Genomic DNA, 19,351 nt, shown 5'->3' with positions numbered 1-19,351 from the left:
GCTAGGAAAACATGCATGCATGAATGAGTGAGCTCGATAAGTCTTGGATCTTCGGTGGTTCTCTCCATGGTCCTCAGACTCAAGGGGGGCATTAGAACTGCCTGGAGAGCTAAGTTAAAGGCCCAGGGTGCTGAGTTTCTGATGTAATGGGTCTGAGCTGACTTAGAGAACTTGCATTTCTAACAAGTTCCAAGGTCATGTTCATGTTGCTGGTCTGGGGAACCACACTTTGAGAACCACTGTCCTGTGGCCACTGCAGCTGACCGTTTGTAAGTTCTTATGACACATCTGGCCCCCTTAGTGAAATAAACCCACCGACTTGATTACTTAGGTACATGGCTGATATGGGAGCCTAACTAGTCTGTGTTCCAAATGGCCAAATCAAGGTAAACATGTTTCAGGGGCACTGAGATTAATCAAATGGCTTATGTAGATCTTTGGAAAACTTTATAAGCAAGAAAATATTAAACTGCTCTCTTTCTATTTAACAGTTTATTATATGAAATAACTTGAGGTGGTGTATTGCTCTCTGCAATCTAACAGAATCACAGCTCTTCATCATTATGGGCCCCAAGTGGTTACAAAAGACTGTTAAATAGGAGTATTTCCCAGTATGTGATTCTGTGCTTGTTTTCATCTGCAACTCATCACAGGAGCACAACTGAGAATGAGCTCACTGTTAAGCATCGTTTTTTGGGTAAGCAGATGTTTGCCATGCAAATAAGTTTTGGTTAGCAGAGCTGATGTTATTTTACTCTCTTAATTTGAATTGTTTTCTTTAAATGGGCCAAAAGATGGGTTTGATCCAGAAAGAGAATTGTGATTCATTTTGTCCTAGGGATACAGATGTGTTCTTGGAGGTATCGGCCAAGTACAGGCACCTACCTTTGCATGAGATTCCCGTTTGAAAATCGTCCTCTCCTGAAATGTTGTCTCAGATACTTACAAGTTAACCTAACTGAACAAAATAGATGCGAAGCCAAGAAATATCTTCAGGAAATATGTGGTTTTCAAGAACTTGTAATGGTTAGTATTTGTTTATGAGAGGGATCGGCCTCTAGTTTCTTTTTCTTGTAATGACTTTATCATGTTTTGGTGTTAGGGTTATGTCGACCTCATAAAATGAGTTTTAAAATGTTCCCTTTCTTTAAACTCTGAAAGAGTTTATATAAAATTGCTATTATCTCTTCTTAGATGTTTGTAAGGCTTCCCCCATGAAACCCTGTGAGCCTGGAGTTTTCTTTGGGGGAAAGGTTTTTAGTTAAAGATTCCATTTCTTCATCAGACTTCTTATTTCTACTTGTGTTAGTTGTAAAAAGTCGTGTTTTGCAGGGGATTTATCCGTTTCATCTAAGTTGTTTAATTTATCGGCATCAAGTTATTCAACATAACCCTTTCTGATCCTTTAAATGTCTATATACTCTGCGATGATGTGACCTTTTAAAATCCGGATATTGGCCATTTGTGTTTCTCCCCCTGTCTTCTCTTTCTTCTTCTTCTTTTTTTTTTGATCAGTTTTGCTGAGGGTTTATTTATCAATTTATTCAGCTTTTCAAAGAGTCAACTTTTGGCTCTTTTAAACTCCCCAACTGTGGAGCTGTTGCCAGTTCTTAGTTTTCTGCTCTAATCTGTATCATTTCCTTTCTTTGAGTTTAATTTGCTAAGCTATTTATTGAGTGGAAGCTTAGATAATTTCTTTTGCTCTTGTTTTCTAACATGTGTATCTCAAACTACAAATTCGCCTCTGCACCCTACGTGAGCTACATCCCACACATTCGGGTATGTCCTATTTCATTGTTGTTCAATTCAAAAATACTCTCTCACCTCCTTTCTAATTATTTCCTTCAACACATAGATCCATAGAAATGGGTTGCTTAATATCCAAGCATTTGGAGATTTTCTAGTTCACTTTCTACTACTGATTTCCAGTTTAAGCCCATGGAGGTGAAAAACCTACTCCTTTGAAATTTGTTGAGATTTGCTTTTTGCAGCATTATGATCTACTTTGTTAGATGTTTCATATGTACTTTAAAAAGAATCCGTATCCAGTAATTATGGATATGTCCAAATTGATCAAGTTGGTAAGAAATTACTTCTTGAGAGAAAAAAATAATGAAGTATTTGTCCCAAGTTTAAGGGGAAAGGGAACCACATTTACTGAGCACTTACCTGTGAAAAGTTACCATTGACCCTTCCGCAACAAATGCTGGGTATTCACTTCATTTCCACGTGACTGCTGAGCATCGAAGTGGATGTGTAAGGAGCGGGTCCAAGCGAATGTGCGCCAGAAGGCGCTCCATGAGGGTCGGGGGGCCTGGTCTCATCGCCGCGGCCCTCCCAGCACCCAGGAAGGCACCTGGTACGTGAGAGGCTCTGAGCGACTGTTTGTCAAATGAACGACTGATGCCTCTGCCCCAACCCCAAGGCTGCCCTGAGCCACTGTGGAGGGAGACCGGGCATCTGTGCGTTCAGGGCGTGATGGCCGTACGGAGTCACTTTATGCAGTGCCTGATTCTGGGGTCCTTAGTCGGCACTGGCTGGTCCCGCTGAGGAAGGCGTAGATAGACCCTCTCAGCAATGTCACAAGAGGTGAGTGCGGTGTTCCTCAGACTCTGCTTTGATCAATTGCCGGTGACCAGTAGAGGTCAACTTACAAAATGCCTGAGAGATACCACCTCTGAAGTGATGTAGTGGTGGTCTTCTCCCAAGACAGAGGGTGAAATGGTTCGCCTGAATAGATTCTTCTTAGCTGCTGAGCATTCCCTTCTCCTGCAATTTCCTTTTAAAATCTGTGGTGCTACCTATCCCACTAGCAGATTCAGTGGTCACAGGAATTTGCTGGAAGAACTCTGAAGTGACTAGGCATGTGCTTCTCAGGGTGCTGGGCAGGCTCTGGGAAGGCAGCAGTGAATGAGACCCCGGTTCCTGCCCTCGTAGAGATCGTTTCAATCTTGGAGAGAAAGACAGTTTTTTAAACAGTACGATATTGAGGGTTGGGTTGCTAGACTGCATATCTATAACCCAGCCATAGTTTCAGCTAGAAAAAGTAGTCCTAGATCATGTGCTTGGAGAAAATGATGTCAGTGTTTCCTGGGACTCCCCAGAGAGAGAGAGAACGTCCTGATGTTCTCTACCTGAGTATGTGGGGGAGCCCTTATGTGGGAAAGGGGGTCCCCTCAGCCCTGGGCTGTGGTCCGAGCCTGGTGGTTGGGATTCATGATGTCAGCCCCGCGATGGGCGTATTTTAGCTACAAATTCCACCATCCCCCTGTTGCACATATTTGTTTACTCAGCCCGTAATGAATAGCCTCCTTTACAGAGGTTCCGTCTCCACACAGCAGTCCCAGCCTTTAGAAGACTCTCAGCAGAGCTTTGGGAGCACGTGTGTGTTTCAGGGTAATCATCTCCAGGCAACGCTGGTCGGTCCTAGAAGTTGTCCCCGCAGTCATCCTGCTGTGAAATCCTTCATCCTTTTGAATGTTCGTATACGGGCATTTTCATGCAGAGGACATCATTTGGAATTGAGTTTCAGGAACTCCTGCCAGCCTGGCAACATGCGTCCTTGTGAGTGGGCCCCAGTGAGCCTCCTTAGAAGCTGGCTTTGGTGTTAGCAATAGACTAGGCTGCATCCAGAAAATATTTTGTGATATTTATTTTTCCAGCATGAATGAGCAGAACATTCAGGAAAGGGCTGATGGGTCTCTAATTCTCAAACTCCATCTTAGAAACCAGAAATTCAGATTCTCTACCCCACCTCCCAGCCCCACCCTCTTTTCCCTTTTATTTTTCCAGTGGGGGCTGATCTTGCTGGCTTTGGCAGAAGGAGGGATGTGTCGAAATGCTCTAAATTACAGTTAATGTGATATGATTCTGTTTATCCTGGTCCAGCGCTGTTGAACCTACCAATTTTTCCCTTGGCTTCCCATGGATTAAGGCAATCAGAGAACAGCCAGTTGGAAGACTGGGCTATTTTCTTTTTCATTCAGAGTAAAAGACAGTCACCACGGAGGAACCCTGGCCCTGAAGGAAAGGGTTTTGGCTTCGACAAGATGCTCAGGAAATGCCCGAGATGCTGCCCTGTTTGCTTGTGAAGAAAAAGGTTATGTTTTGGGATGTAAGGAATTGAAAGGCTTCTTCGATTTCTGAGAGGAGATTCCCACCAGAAAAGCTTAAACAGACACTGTGGCTGAGTCCCTAACTGTGAACTGAATACTAAAAACTGAATACTAATCTTGCAGGGTTTTTTTTTTTTTTGGTTCAGAACTGGAAGGATGGCCCCAAGCAGAGAGTCCCTGATAGGCGCTCCTTGCCTTCTGCTGGGCTCATCAAAGAGCAGTATGCCTTTGGGACAAGCCTCTTGGACACAAGCGATGTGGGCTAAGTGACCAGTGTGTGACCAAATGATTCAACTGCCAGTCACTGGGCTTGTTGGCAAGACATGGCATTCGTCAGATTTTTATTAGATGTCAGGGGATTGATGCAGTTTTGTTTTTATGTAACTCGAGGATTCGGGAAGAGACTGTATGTGGGCTGTGGAATTCTTTTGGGAGGAGGTTATAAAGCAAGACCAAACCCACATTTGTGGTCAGAACTAATGATCATAAATAATTGGGGGACAAGGTCCAAAATGGAGCACTTGCAGATCTGGTTTGTCTGGGATGTTGCATGGACCGATTTGGGTTTTGATGAAATGATCAGGAGTGAGTAGCAGTGGCTTTAAAGAACAGTGGAGAACAACTTACGGAAACATCCATTCTACCTCCCAGTTAATAATGAACTTTGAAAACATGGGTGGGGTGGGTAGGAAAATGTGATGTGGACTTGAGCACTTTGGGGTTTTCTGAAACTGAAATGGTTGATATTTTGTGTGTGGAGACAAACGACTCTGCCACAAAGTCCCCTCTACCCCCTACCCAGCTGTTCAGGGAGGGACCCGATAATGCCAATTCCTTATGCCTATGTGGCTCATTGCATATCTGCAGCTGGTCACTGACGCAGCAGAGAACTTAGAATTTGCCACATACTGTTCTAAACACTTTGCAAATATCTGTCCAGCCAAACCCCTCCTGGGTAGTCCCTGCTTATATTTTCTCCTTCCCACATGGGGAAATGGAAGCATCTGGAAGTGAAAGAACTAGATTCATTTGCTTAGCCTCCCGCAGACTCCCCATACACTACTGGAGCCCTTGCCAAGCACAGATACTGTCCGAGGTGCAGGAGGCATGGGCGGACTCTGACTTAGTCCCCTGCTTCAAGGCACTTCTGGAATGGCAGAGAAGACACCTCTCAATAAGAACTCACAGTAGAAAAGGTTAAGTGGAGTGATAAAACGATAATAAAAACCCCTGCACGAACCGCTAACATCGAGTACTCTTTGCACGTGTTGTACCAGAGTGCGTCCGTCAGCCAGGCCACGTAGTCCCTCATCTTACTCTGCCACCAACCCTCCAGGCAGTCCATTCTTTCAGCGGATCCCCGCTGAGTGTCAGTCCTGGGAGACACACGGTGCCTAGTGTTGGGGGACTAGATTCTAGTCAGGGAGACTGCCCTTCACCAAAAATATCACTGCATATAAATGAGGTGGTATGACTGTGGTAGGGTACTACCAAGAAAGTGGCCCAGAGCTAGAGGAGAACTGAGTTGGGGGGGCCTGGCCTCAAAAAGGGAAGTCAGAGTAGGCTTCTCCGAGGATGTAGCCAAGCAAGGATAGAGAGGAATTCAGCAGGCAGGATGGGGAAATGAGGCAGGACGGTGCACCTAGAATCAGAAGGACTCACTGAGGTCGAGTCTGGAGAATGCACTGAGAGGTCAGACCCGAAGGTCCTCGCAGGCCACGTGGGGAGGGAGGTTGTCCTCACCGCAGCACTGAGAAGCCGTTGGACTCTGTGGTGCTCAGCGCGTCACGGTGCTGACTTCCTAAGACGACTGGCTGCCTGGAGGAGAATGCATTATGTGGGCCCAAGGGTGGCAGCTGGGAGATGGGCACTCCAGGAGTGAAGTTCTAGAGTGGTGGCTCTGGAGATGCCCCAAAGGACAGAGGTCTGAGAGGTTCTTTGGGGGCTAAACTCACAGGTTGCATGTGGTGGGTATGGGAATGGCTCAAGGGTGACCCATCTTATGGATGGGCAACCAGCCGGCCGAGAGAGGTTGATTAGCTCTCCCAAGGGCACACAGCGGGGACAAGAACCCGTGTTTGCTAGAGTGAAGATGCTTTGCCTGCTGAGCAAGCCCTCTCTGCTCTTTGAGAAAGGAGAAGAGGGAGCCGGAACCCTTGCTGAGGAAGGAACAGGATGCTGAGAAGGAAAGAGTATTTGATGGGAGTGTTGTAGAATGGGCAGGGGACAGGACATGGGGCCTTCTGGCCGGAGGAAATTGCATGAAAGCAAGAGAGATAAGGGGTCTCTGAGGGGTGGAGGGAACTCTAGATCCTGATTGTAGCGGTGGTTACAAGAGTGTGCACATTTGACCAAAACTCTGCACATAGCACTTAAAAGCGGCCCATTTGAATAAGTGTATTTGGCACCCAGATCTTGGTCTCTGATACCTTTGTCCATTAAAAGGAACTCAGTTTCCTCAAAGAAATGGGTGCTTCTGAGACTGGAGCAGGTTTGTACATGATGAGCCTGGAATATTTTGTTGTTCCAGGGGACAATAGATAGGAAAGTGGTAAAAAAAAAATGGTGCATCACAAGGAAAAGAAAGGTTCCACCGGCCAAATCTGGGAAAATCTGGGCACCAAAATAATTAAGGTCAGCAGTGAACTATATGAATCATTGGGAAAAACAGGAATCTGTGATCCATACTAAAAACAAATGCATAAATGGGGGAAAGAGGGGTGACCTTGTCTGCAATAGAAATCTGGGCGTGGACTGGTACATGTAGAAGTGCGGGAATTGGAAAACTACTGTTTTGCATCCACCGTACTAAGGTTGTTCATGCAAGAACCATCAAAGGATGTTAACTCCACAGGGATATTTTAATGAGGAGCAGGATGTCTGACTGATCTCAATCTTCTCACAAACCGCTTATTAGTTGGGAGAGACAAAGTGAGTAACATCAGCCACACCAATGGGGCAGGTGCCGTTGTGTGCCCCCGGGTGTCACGTCCGTACCTGTCATCCCAGTTGTGGCACTGAAATAAGATTAAAGCAGGGGATAGCAAAAGGTTGGTCTCAGACGAAGGGGAAAAAATGTGGCCAGTGGATGTATTAAAAAAAAAAAATCTTCACCCTGACTAATATCAGGGAACCACAATGTGAGCATAGGAGTATTGATTTTCTCAGACTGATATTATTTCAGTGCCTAATGATTTGGGGAGAGCATGGAGAGAAATAGGAGCTTCTGTACCGTTTGTATGAGTGTAACCTGCTAAATATTTTTATAAGTTAATCTGGTGTTATTTCTGTTAAATATCCTCACCCTCAGTGAGGTCCTAGAATGCTCTGCTAATTACACGCAGGACATTTGTTCCCGTGTTGTTCGTGACAGAAAGCAATTAGCAGCTGTACCACTTATCTGTGGCTGCATATCAAATCACCACCGATGTAGTAGTTTACAGAAAAACGCATCTAGTATGTGGGGTTCTGTGGATCTGAATTCCAGGCGTGGCTTAGCTGGTTCCTCTGCTTCCCGCAGTCTGCAGTTAAGGTGCTGGCCAGGACCGGAGACTCATCTGAGGCTCCAGTGGGCAAGGATCCTCCAGACCCACATAGGTATTGGCCAGAGGCTGCCCTTCCTTGCCACGTGGGCCTTCCCGTAAGCCGGCAAGAGAGAGCGCTTTCTCGCCAGAGGCAAGTTACAATCGCTGGTAACCTAACACTAGAAGTGACACCTCGTCACTTTTGCTTTATTCTATTGGTCAGAAACAAATCAGCAGGCCGGCCCACGCTCATGGGGAGAGATCACGCCGGGCCTGACTCCCAGGAGGCAGAGCTCATGATAGAGGTTGCCCGCCATGAAGACCCGGATGTCCATCAACAAGCACAAGGGTTAATGATTGCAGTAGTGCCACCCCGTGGGAACCCCTTCGGTCACGCCTCAAGGAGGATGGTGCTGCGTGTGTGCTCAGATTTGGAGAGACTTCCCCCACCTGCTAGGCGGATAAAGCCACCAAAGCTATTTGGCAAACAAACGTGACACCCTTGTGTAGAAACAAAATAGTTTTCCAAAGCAAATCATGTCCATGTGCACATACATATGCGTTCCGATGCAAAAGAGAAAGCTTGAGAGGAGGCCCATTCAATCCATCGACGGCGGTTACTCCCGAAAAGAAATGTGGATTCAGGGCGAAGGTGGGCAATGAGGAGCAGCTTTCTCATTCTATTCATTACATTTGTTGTTTGTTGTTTTTTTCTTTTTACAGTGGGGGTATATTTGTATACTGTATATTTGTTTCCAAGAAAGAGCTTGAACTGGGAAGCTGGGACTCATGTCCAAGAGTGTTAACTTGGAAGTGTAGTGTGGTCAGCCTAAGCATATCCCGGAGTACCTTTCTGTTGTGCAGATACTAAAGGATGGCTTGATTTGCCGTGGCGCTTTTCGCAGATATCTGAGCATGCTTGGAACGAGTTGGCTGATTAGGGCTCTGCTGTCCCAGACCTGGGAGCCACTCTGGAAATACACAAGGGGGGCTGCAGCAGGCTGGCAGCTGGATCCTACCCAACAGTCTTCTTTCCCGGGCACAGAAGAACCACAGTAGCCACCTGGAGGGGAGCCTGGCACTGCAGGCCCTTCAGGGAGGCCCCCTGAAGGGATGGGGCCCACGTCATGCCTTCCGTGGTGTTTCTGTCAGTTCCCTGACCCACGTCATCATCAGGGAGTCCAGGCCCCCAGGGTGGAGGCGCAGCTCCAGTGCCTCTGCTGTTGGCCACCTTGGGCAGCGGCCTCATCCCTCTGACCCCGGCGGCCTCCCCTGTGAAATGGGGAGTGAGCTTTCTGCTGTCAGAGGTTTGCTGTGGGGGGAACCGAGCTGGTCCCACCAAGGCACTTGGCCTCGTGCCCAGAACATACCACGTGTCCAGGAAGGTCAGCAGCTCCTGCCCGTGTTGATGTTCATTGTGATCGACAGAAGTCGGCATTTCCTGAGCCCTTACCTGGTTCCCGTGTCCCTGGCTCTGTGATACAAGCTGTGTGTGCTCAAGTGCGCTGAATCTGCCCAGCCTTCCCGAAGCGACTTCTAATCTCCCCATTTTACGGACACGGCTGTGAGGCCCAGGGAGGTGACGTTAACCCTCCCCAAGTTCATGAACTGGGAAGCGAAGCTGTCGAGATTTGAACTTGGGTTCATGTGTCCATTCCTTTGATCCAGGTGTGTATGTGGGCCATATGCGGGTGGAGGTGTGCGGGGGCACAATTGTGTAGGGGTGTGTGTGTGTGTCTTAGGGGCCACTAGAGCCCACCATATCCTTTTTATGCTCCTAAAAATCAGGATGCGGCCTGAGATTCTGCGGCAGGTGTTGCATCCATGACCCACGTCCCAAGTGCCCCCCTCCGCCCCCACAGTGATACATTCCACTTTTGGGGCCCTCCCCAAGCCAGGAGCTTTCCACACCTCATTTCCAGATGTCCTCACAGTCACTAGGCGACGTCGCCTGTCCCAACTCACAGTTTAGGGACGTGAGATCTGTGGCCCCCCACAGCCGCAGGGCTGCAATTCCCACCCGGCCTTGCCATTCACCAAAGCCCTCCTCCACCTGGGGCACCAGGACAGGATGGCAATAAACGTTTACTGAGTTCTTGGCGGCCAAGAAGTGAAGAGGACCCTCTGTGGGGCAAACAGGATTGGGGAACCATTAGAAAGCTTTTGTTTTCTTCATTCTGCGCTTGCAATCCGTGGCCGGGCCAGTGGGATTGAAGGTCCATCTTCCACAGTAGCTGGACTGCGTGGAGTGTGTGATAGGGAAAATGAGAGGAGGCAGGCCCTGCTCAGGCTCTCAGAGGAGAGAAATACGGTTTTCTACTGCTGGCACAGACAGGTTCCCGGGGCTATCTGGGGATGGAGCCCCCAGGCAGGTTGGTTTGAAATGCGTCCAACAGATATCTTGCTTCAAAGAGCCAGCCGTGTGGGGCAGAAGCTACATTTGAGTGCAGACCAAGAGGGCTGGGATTCGGGCTGCCCTCCCAGCCCCCCCAGGCCCGGGAGGGTTTGCATAACCTCTCGGGGTGCTGTGTGCCTTCCTCCTGGAGGTGCTTTGTGGCTTAGTGAAGCCATATTTATAGAGTGCTCTGTGATTCTTGGGCCAACATTCGTTTTACAAATGAATGATCAAATTTATTAGCAATGAGTAACTAACCATCTACATTTATTTTGTTGATAATACAAATTTACAAGGTTTTAATTGCCAGTTTTAAAACCCCAAAACCCATACATAAATACAGGGGTAATAAAATATCTTCTCACTGTGCCCTTGACTTCTGTAGTTACATTTGGGCCTGTGAGGGGAGGCTGAAGGGGGTCTCAGATGTAATCACAAAACCTGCCTGGAAGGACTCAGGGCCAGAAGCAGTCCGATGCAAGCCCGGCTGGTGATAATTGCATGTGTTTTAAATACCCATATGAATAATGATTATTAATAATGTTCTTTATAATGCTTATTCATATTCATTATCGTAAAAATTAATTTCTGTTGTCATCTCATCTAATGCCCTATGGCCCTGCCGCTCTGCATGTGGTCCCCAGACACAGCCTGGGTATTGCCTGGAAGCTGGTCAGAAATGCAGGCTCTCGGGCCTCAGTCCAGGTGTCAGGAGCCTAGGCCCCCAGGCCACTTGCGTGCACATCCGTGTTTGCTCTCGGCTGTGTTCCAAGGTAGAGATGGCCTCTCGCTTTCACGAAGCAATGGAGCTTCAGACCAGTTCAACACACTGCCCACGGTCGCAAGGTCAGGCTGGATCCGGATCCGGTCCATGTCGTCCTGGCGCTCAGCCATAACCAGATGCTACAGGTGCACAGCGTCTACACACCGGTCCAGAAGCCTGGACCTGCGAGGACAGTGATGACAGTCCCGGGGCCCCTGAAGCACTGACTTCTCTGGGCTCTGGTCCACATACGTTCAGCTGTTTATTGAGCATAGCGCACACACCACCTGTGTGTACCTTCATCCTTGAGACCCGGTGTGGGGGAAGCTCGTGAGGTCCGGTCTCTGCACAGTGCACCTCCGAGAGACAAGAGACATCTTAAGGTTGTGACCAAGAGTGGTCTCCCCTAAAGTTTTCCTTCAATGGTAGAAATGGTGGTTGACTTACTGCTTTAAGAACCATGACCTATTTTAGATCGGTGATAGGAATCCCAGAAAATAAGAGAATGTCTGAGGCCTAAGTGAGGTGGTGAACTGAAGATATTCATTGGAGCAGCCATCTCACACCTCCGTAGTGTTCACTATGTGTCAGGTACTGTACCTTAAATGCTGAGAGATAGGGTGGGGCAGTAGAGTGGGACAACCTAAGTCCCTTAACAAGGAAGGTGTGCGCTGGCTGTGCCTGTGGCCTCCACCACACCCGAAAGGTGGGCCTTACTATTGAACTGCCTTAACTCCTGAACTCATGGGTGCAAAGGTCAGTTAGAGCATTCATCATGCATATTACCTGGAGCACCTTAGCTCTCTATTTCCCATGTTGTGGCAACCTTAACTCAATCTGCTCTCACCCTGACTGCATGTACTTTATCTAGATGGGGGTCTCCCTTTGTCGGGCCATTGAGCTTCTGTGAGGTCCATCAGGGTCGGACTCTAAGGGCAAAGAGAGAGGGGCTGGTGGGGCACGTGGAGTCTGGCCCTTTGGCCCTCTCCCCCACAGGGTGCTCTTCTGACTTTGGACTCAGCAATCCCAGACTCAGTTTGCCTACCTGTCTAATGGGTAGGTAAGCATCCATTTTTATTGATGCAGAAAGGTGTGTGACTTGGGTGACCAGAATATACGTGGGTGTTTTAGGAGGTGGAACGGCCTGTATTCCTGCGTAGACCTCTTCTCTCTGAACCTGCTGGCGGACGGCTTTAAAAGCAACCCCTTCCTTCTGCACTTTACTGAAAGCATTCGGAGTGCCTTGGGAGACCAGGGCCTTCAAAATTTATGGCCTGTCATCTGGAAATTCCCCTAAGAGCAGAACTCCTCTGCAAGGAATGCCCTCCGTCGAGTGCCATTCTCAGAGTTGCCCGGGGACCGGAGAAGAGAGGCTTTCTCTTCCAGTGGAACCACAAACAGTGGGATGGACGCAGGGGGCCTGACCTCATCCAAAGCTCCAGAAACTGCCCCGGAGGCTCTCTGAGGTGGGGGCAGGCAAAGACCTTCACAATTGTCCTTTGTTTCTTATTTTATTAGAAATAATTTTAGGGTTATTGAATGAATAGGCATCTAGGGGTCTAGGTTCATCTTTCTGGGTGTCCCTTTATAAGATTCCTGGGGCCAGTGCCAGACCCAGGCCACCCACTAAACAAAACTCGAATGCCTGGGTCACTATTCTGCTTTAGCCTCACGCAGATTCAAACGTATTTATGAATCTGCTGCTGGTCTCAGTTGCAGGTTTTGAAAATGGACAAGTCCAGTGGGATCCCTACCCTCTAGGTATCTTGAATAAGACAACTGATGGCAAATATCAAACTCAGACAGTGAGGGTCAGTGTCCCGTGGCTCAGTCATGGATGTCTGGTCTGCCCTTGCATGTGGCATTCCGTCTGCATGGACAGGGCCTTCTCGGAAAACAGAGCTCCTGGGACAAAGTCCGTGCCACAAAAGGTATGTGTGGTTTAGAACTTCTCACCGTACAGAACGAAGGGACATTTAGTACTGACGAGACAAACCGTCCTCCCACTCCCAAGAGAGCCTGTGCCATATTAGGTAAGAAAACAGGCAAGCAAAACAAAACAAAAATGACACTGTGAAATGTACGAGCTAGAGATCATGGCACATGGAGGTCTTCTTTTTGACTTAAGGTCGTTAACTTCCATGTGTGTCCAAGTCCCTGGAAGTTCAAGTCTTCAGAACGAGCGGAAGGCCAGCAAACAGAGGCATTGGGTTGACAGAGAAGAAGGCGGCTGAGCGAGGGACCCAGGAAGGCTTCTCAGAGGAGGTGGTAGTTTGGTTGCGATCTGAAGAAGCGGGTCTTCCGCAGGTCACAGCCAGCAGACTTCCAGGTGGACGGCAAAACCTGGTGAGGGCCGTCGATGGGCCTGAGAGCTGGAGTTTTTCCAGGAGCTGCGAGAAGGCAGGGAAGAAGCTGTGACAGCTCAGTGACGGAGAGGGGAGATGCTGTCTGACGTGGGAAGGCGGGAGAGGGCTCCCCCGTGCAGGTGGTGGGCTCCATCCGTGAACCCTGACCCGATCTGCTTTAAGTACCAAGAGCAGCCCTCTGGCGACTGTTGAGGTAACCGAGCTTACAGAGTCGACGTGGAAGCACGGGAACCTTGGCAAAACCAGGGAGATAGTTGAGACCAAAGGAAGTCCAGGTCCATGATGATGGAGCCGAAGAAGGGAAGCAAGTCAGTTCACTCGGGGCGTTCGAGTTCAGAGGCTTTGTTGACTGAACAGATACTGGTGGACTTTTCAAGGGAACTCCCAGGATTTTCGTTTGAGGCGCCTTGAGGGGATGTGGACCAGTTTACCAAGATGAGCTAAGATTGTGGGAGGACCTGGTTTGGGGGAGATGCAAAGTGCTAACAAAAGGGGCCATCAGCCTGGAGGCACGACTGTGCAGAAATGCAGAAAACATGCCCTGGCTGAGATGCGGTTTGCTCCATCCGGAGAAAGCCACCTGAGTGACTGCTGACTCCTTCCGCGGGTGCAGTGCTGAGGGTGCATTTGCTGGATATTCGCCATCCCTGCCTTATCAGATACAGGGCGGTTTCCAGCTTCTGGGGCTTGGTCTGCTGGCAGACGTGGTTTTGTCTTGCCAGGCCCTGCTCTAGACGCTGTCAGGGCATGTGAATGACTAGATGACAAGAACCAATTACAGTGTTTTCCTTCAAGTTCTAATGCAAGAATCATCAATGAAGCCAAAAACACATTTTGTTTCTTCCAGAATGGCACATGTGCTGCATTCATAGATGGTGCACAGATGTCCGCGGGTGGGACGACTCGGGCCTAGAGTCTGGGCTTTTATCCATGGCAACTTCCAGTAGAATGGGATAGTCATGAAAATTTGCAACAACACATTGTATCCACAAGTCTTCACTACTTTCCTACTTGACTGAAAGGAGTCGATTTTTACACTTTGAGGGTCTTAGCTGTGCACTGCTAAGCGTAAAATTCTCCTGATTGGGCGAGGACCTCAGTTCCTGAGCTCACTGCCTCTAATGCTAGGTCCAAGGCTAAGTGCCTCGTGTCATTGGCTGGCCACACTTTACTAAGCATGCCCATTACAAAAAGATCTTTATTGCATTTTAATTCTTGAAAGCAGCAACCCTTTTTGGCAGCCGGAGCTGCCTTGTTCAGATCCAGTTAGTGGTTGTAAAGGAGGCTCAGGTTTCTGGCAGTCAGTCAGAACACAGGTGGAGTGGCTTAAGGCCCCCAGCGGCCTCCTGGCCTAGGCTAAATGGGGGTTTAGTGGGTCTCCTTGGATTTTGTCAGGGAAAAAAAATCACGATTCGAGTGGGAAGAAAGTAAATTCAGAATCCAGGAAGAGAGAGACAGCTTCTAATAATAGTCTCTTAGCTCTGCACTGGGCTTTGCAGCACACAAGATGTGTACATTATTCTATTTGGCCCCCCCCTCCAGAAGTGTCTTGTGAGTTATATATTGTTCTCCTCATTTTAGGGATGTAGAGACCAAGGCTTACAAAGAAAAAGTGACTTGACTGAAGGCACAGTGAATTCAGGTCTGACTTCAAGGACCAACTTCTTTCAGGAGACCAGAGAGGATCTACAACTGATTGCATTGTACTTTGTGCCAAGGCCCCGTGCAGGGCGGAGACAGGGGAATTAAATGCTGATTACAAGTGAATTTGCCATGGCTGATACCACTCGAGGCACAATGCTCACAGCAAATAGGCAAATATAAGCCAAGGTCACAGGAAGAGCATTTGGCACTGGAATTTGCATGTGGCCTCTATCATGTTTAATAAAAATGTGAGAATGATTGAGAACAGGGTCAGCAGACTACAGTCCACGGGCCAGATCTGGCTGCCTGCTTTTGTACATCACTGCGTATGGGAACAAAGCCACACCCATTCACGTGTGTGCCTCCGGCTGCTTTTGTGTGCTGAGGACCAGACTGAGTACTTGTGACAGGGACCCACACACCCTGAAATGTTGACTCTCTGCCCCTTTATGAAAAAAAAATTTGCCGACCCCTGATTTAGAAAACGTTTCTCATCTCGACTTAAATGGTGGACTCCTTCTTGAAGGCCTTTTAAAATGGGAAGTGTAGTGAAGGGTAGATTATGAACTGGCTAAGAATGTAAATTTAGTATTTAAAGTCCTTGGATAAGATCTCTGGAATGGGGATGTGCTCTGAATAGGAAGTTAGGGGTGTCTGGGACACGGCATATGTGTTTGAAAATAGCGTGTAAGGGGAGGCTTTATCCACAGGGCACCTATCTGTCACCTGTCATGGGTGAACCTGTGGGGCAAGGGATGTTAAGGCCGGCATGTTATCCCAGCCCCTGCAAATTCACCTGCAGGAAACCTGATCCCCAGTGTGATGGTATTGGAGGAGGGGCCTTCAGGGGTGACTAGGTTACAGTAGCAGAGCCTTTATTAATGGGATTGATGCCCTTAAAGAAAAGACCCCAGAGAGCTCCCTTGTCCCTCTGCCGGCGCCTTTGCCTCGGCCTATCCCAGAGTGCAGAACTGTGAGGCACGAATGTTTGTTGTGCAAGCCACCCCGTGTATGGTATTTTGGTCTAGCAGCCCAGATGGACTGAGACAGAGGTGTCCTGCTCAGGGCTGAGTGAGCACCCTCATCGCTTGGCATGTTACCCTTTCCCGCATGTCACGGCCCACTATGGGGGGAGCACTGTGCCCCCCACAGTCACCCAGGGTCCCAGGGGCCTCCGTGCTGTGGTCTGCCATCTTCCACAGCCCCAGAGACTTGCTTCCACAAGGCCCTTCGAGGGCTGCCCACAGGAGAGAGAGAAGCGGACTTGGGAACAGAGTGGGAGATTTTAGGCGCCATTCCTGGAAGTGACATGTCCTTTCTGCCCGCATTCCATGGGAAGTTAGTCACATGTCCTCATGCAACATTGGGCAATGCAGTTTAGAAGTATGCCAGAGATGAGGCGACAGTGGTTCTGGCGCTGAGCTGACCAGATTCCGCCTGCGTGATCTGCGGCGATCAGACGAAGGGGTTCAGGCGTGATGCCCCTTGGCTGGGGAAACGTCCTTGTCTTCCTCCCTCCCTTATTCATTCATAGTCTTACGTGTGCGCAGCCTGGTCCTTGGTCATGATGACTACAAATGTTGAGATCTCATGCCTGCCCTGTGATCTATGTCTCCAGTTCCACCTAAACAGTTGGAAGAAGAAATTAAAAGCAAATAAATGCAAGAATCCTACCCCCAGGACAGCAGCAGTGATGGAGGGCGGGGGGCATGGACCCCAGCAGAATGGATTGGGAACAGTTTGCCTTATGCATGTGTGAGTTTGAAGTGGTATTTAATTAAAACGTTGCAAGCTCATGCAACAAAGGGTTTTGCTTGGCTCTCCCTTGCATAATCCCAGTTTCTAGGAAACAATAACTTGTGATTTATGGGTTCCCTTTTCACAGAAGTATGGAAGTTATATGTAACTCATGTTCAAAATGAGAAAAAAGAAAACTCCCTGATGGTAACTCATTATCTGTCTGGCTAACACAAAGGACAAAGGACGAATCCTGGGACATCTTTCTTTGCCATTTCATATTTATGACACATCCTGTTGGTAAAACGCTATTCTCAAGGCAGGCTCTGGAGTTTATTATTTTTTGTCTTCTCATTCTTCATGACTGCATCATTTTTTAAAAATGCCAGGCCAGATGGAGGCTTCCTTCCTTTTGGGTCAAGGGTGGGAAAGAGACTGTGTGGAACTGGATGATGAATCCCACGGCGGGTGGCCCGCTCTGAACAGAAGAGGGCCACGTCACTTCACTGTCCACGGGCTTCGTGTAGCCTCTTTGTAGGCTAACCTAAGGGAGGTTCTGCTTGGGGGGATGGACTGTTGCCAAGGTGCTCTGAGCTCCTCTGAGAGTCACTTTCAGGATACCTCACCATCTGAACTTATTTGTAGTGACACTGGTCAGTGTGTCTCCATCAAGGAACCATGCACTTCAGGAGGGCAGGAACCTTGTCTGGCTCATCCATCACTGCCTTCCCAGTGCCTAAAGCAGGGCTCGGTGTGTTATAGACCCTCTGGAATACCTGGGAATGGGGGAGGGATGGGTGAGTGAAGGAGTGGACAGTAGTAGGGAGGCCTCTTTTCTCTCTACACCGCAGCACACAGAGGGGAAGAGAAATGCCTAAGACTCTGTGCCTCCCCCTGCCAGAGGCCATACCTCCCATGATGGGTGGGGGTCCATGCATTTGTCTTCATTAATTGCTCTGGAAAATTCCCACCAGAATATTAGTGACAAAATGGTGTTCCAGCGACTGAAACACTAATGAGAGGATGTGTCCATAAATGCCTAATTTGTTCCTTGGGGAGAGAGTACAGGGTTGGTCTGTGTATAGGCCTTAGTTACTATAATCAAACTCCATGCTGAGGGCATCAGGTCTCTTGGTTGGAGTGCTATGGGGAAGGACCTATTTCCAAAAAAACACTCTTCTAGATTTCACTAATGAGATTCCCTTCTTAATAGAAAGAAAATCAGTGAGATGCCTGAGAATGAGCGTTTCCCTCCCAGATGCCTCTGTGGGTATTGACTCACCCTGGCACCGGCCGGGTCCCTGGGAACGGGATCTTTCCTTGTTCCCATGAAGTGGTGAGGCTCCAGTGACCTCCCCCAGGCTTTTTCCTGGAGGCCATGAGATGTGGGCTCCCAGCCTAGTCCACGGCAGGAGGCCTGGTTGGAGTCATGGCCTCAACACATGCCCACAGTAGGACCCCACTGGTCAGGATTCTTAAACCAAAAGGTCAGGTTTCTCTGCTAGAAAATGAGGATAATGGTCACATGAACCTCATAGGTGGCTGAGAAGATAAGATAGGGCTCTGTGAAGAAGTCAGCATAAGAGCACATAGTAGGGGCTTTCTCCTAAGAGGGAACCCAAGGAGAATGTTATAGAAGAAATGGAAGTATCTCATCATAGACTGAACTCAATAAACTAGGGTATCTTCAATTCATGGAGGCCCACTTGAGACAGGATTTTACTAAAAATCACAATTTAAAAATTCATTTTCCTAGCAATTCTGAACACTCATGGCCTGTTATATCCATTGCACCTCATGGCATTGGTGTAACCCTCAGCAGGTGGAGCGCCATCATGGTCTAAGGAGGACCACCAATCTATCTCGTGGCTGGCCGCTGAAGCCCCACGCCCAACGCCCAGAACAGACATTACTAGTCGATCAGGGCGCTCTCCACCAATCCCAGACTCTCAGTCACGCACTGGAGCACATCCCTCCAGATGGTCCCTCAGTTGATTAGATAATGACACATCCCTCCTCCTTGATAAAGGAAGTCATGAGACATGAAGGCTCTGTTCTTCTGTATTATAAAGCTTATATTTTATGAAAGCTCACACAAAGGGAGATTTTCCATCTCCCTCACACATACGTTGGGAGATTGACATGAGGGAAACCTTGAAGTTTTTAGCCGTTTGGCTCAGATGGACGTGCCCTCTAAGCTCCAGGGAGAATTGCTCAGAATCCCATTGCATGACTGGCACGTCTGCTGCTCAGAGCCCACAGGACGTTGGTGACTTCCCGGAGGTGCTGTGTGTGTCTCCTGTTCTCTCTGTTACCTTTGTCTCCTGGACACTGGCCCCTGTGGGGAGTGCTGACCCTGCTCAAGGTGCTTCTGACCTTTTTTGTAGATTTAGACTTTCCCACAATTGCACCCACTCCAGGGGCTTGGTGTATGTAGCAAGTTGGGGCAGTGGAGGTGGGTCTGCATGCTGGCTGCCCTGTTCAGCAAATCCATTGAGCTGCTTGGCCCCTGAGGTCTTTCCCAGTCCCTTCCATTTCCCACCTTCCGTCTCTTTCTTTTCAAACACTCACCGAACCACCTCTCAGAGTCGTCTGGCCCCTTCTTCCTATTTTTAGTACCTTGTCTTCTCACTTTTTATTCTCCTTGCCTCTTTCTTGGGCACAACAGCAAAAGTCAGTCTTTCCATTTGAAATTCAGCCCTGCCTCCATCTACTCGGTTTCTCCTGACTGACCCTACTTTCTCAGACCCACTTTTCATCACTTCCCTAAGAAGAATTTTGGTAATGGTAATTAAAATTATGAATCC

The 19,351-nt window shown here is 48.5% G+C and overlaps 1 long non-coding RNA gene across 1 annotated transcript in view; it reads left to right on the top strand.

The window, feature by feature from the left end:
- The first annotated feature begins 637 nt into the window (after positions 1-637).
- The window catches only part of LOC140848304 (uncharacterized), a 144,733-nt gene continuing 126,019 nt past the window's right edge, over positions 638-19,351 (top strand). The window contains exon 1 of the long non-coding RNA XR_012128889.1: positions 638-697. This is a non-coding gene — a long non-coding RNA (uncharacterized lncRNA). The remainder of the gene's footprint in view (positions 698-19,351) is intronic.

The sequence above is a fragment of the Manis javanica genome, chromosome 3, assembly GCF_040802235.1.
Source record: "Manis javanica isolate MJ-LG chromosome 3, MJ_LKY, whole genome shotgun sequence".
In the NCBI taxonomy this organism is placed as follows: domain Eukaryota; kingdom Metazoa; phylum Chordata; class Mammalia; order Pholidota; family Manidae; genus Manis; species Manis javanica.
The sequence above is the reverse complement of the archived record's forward strand: the minus strand, read 5'-3'. Positions and strand labels throughout refer to the sequence as shown.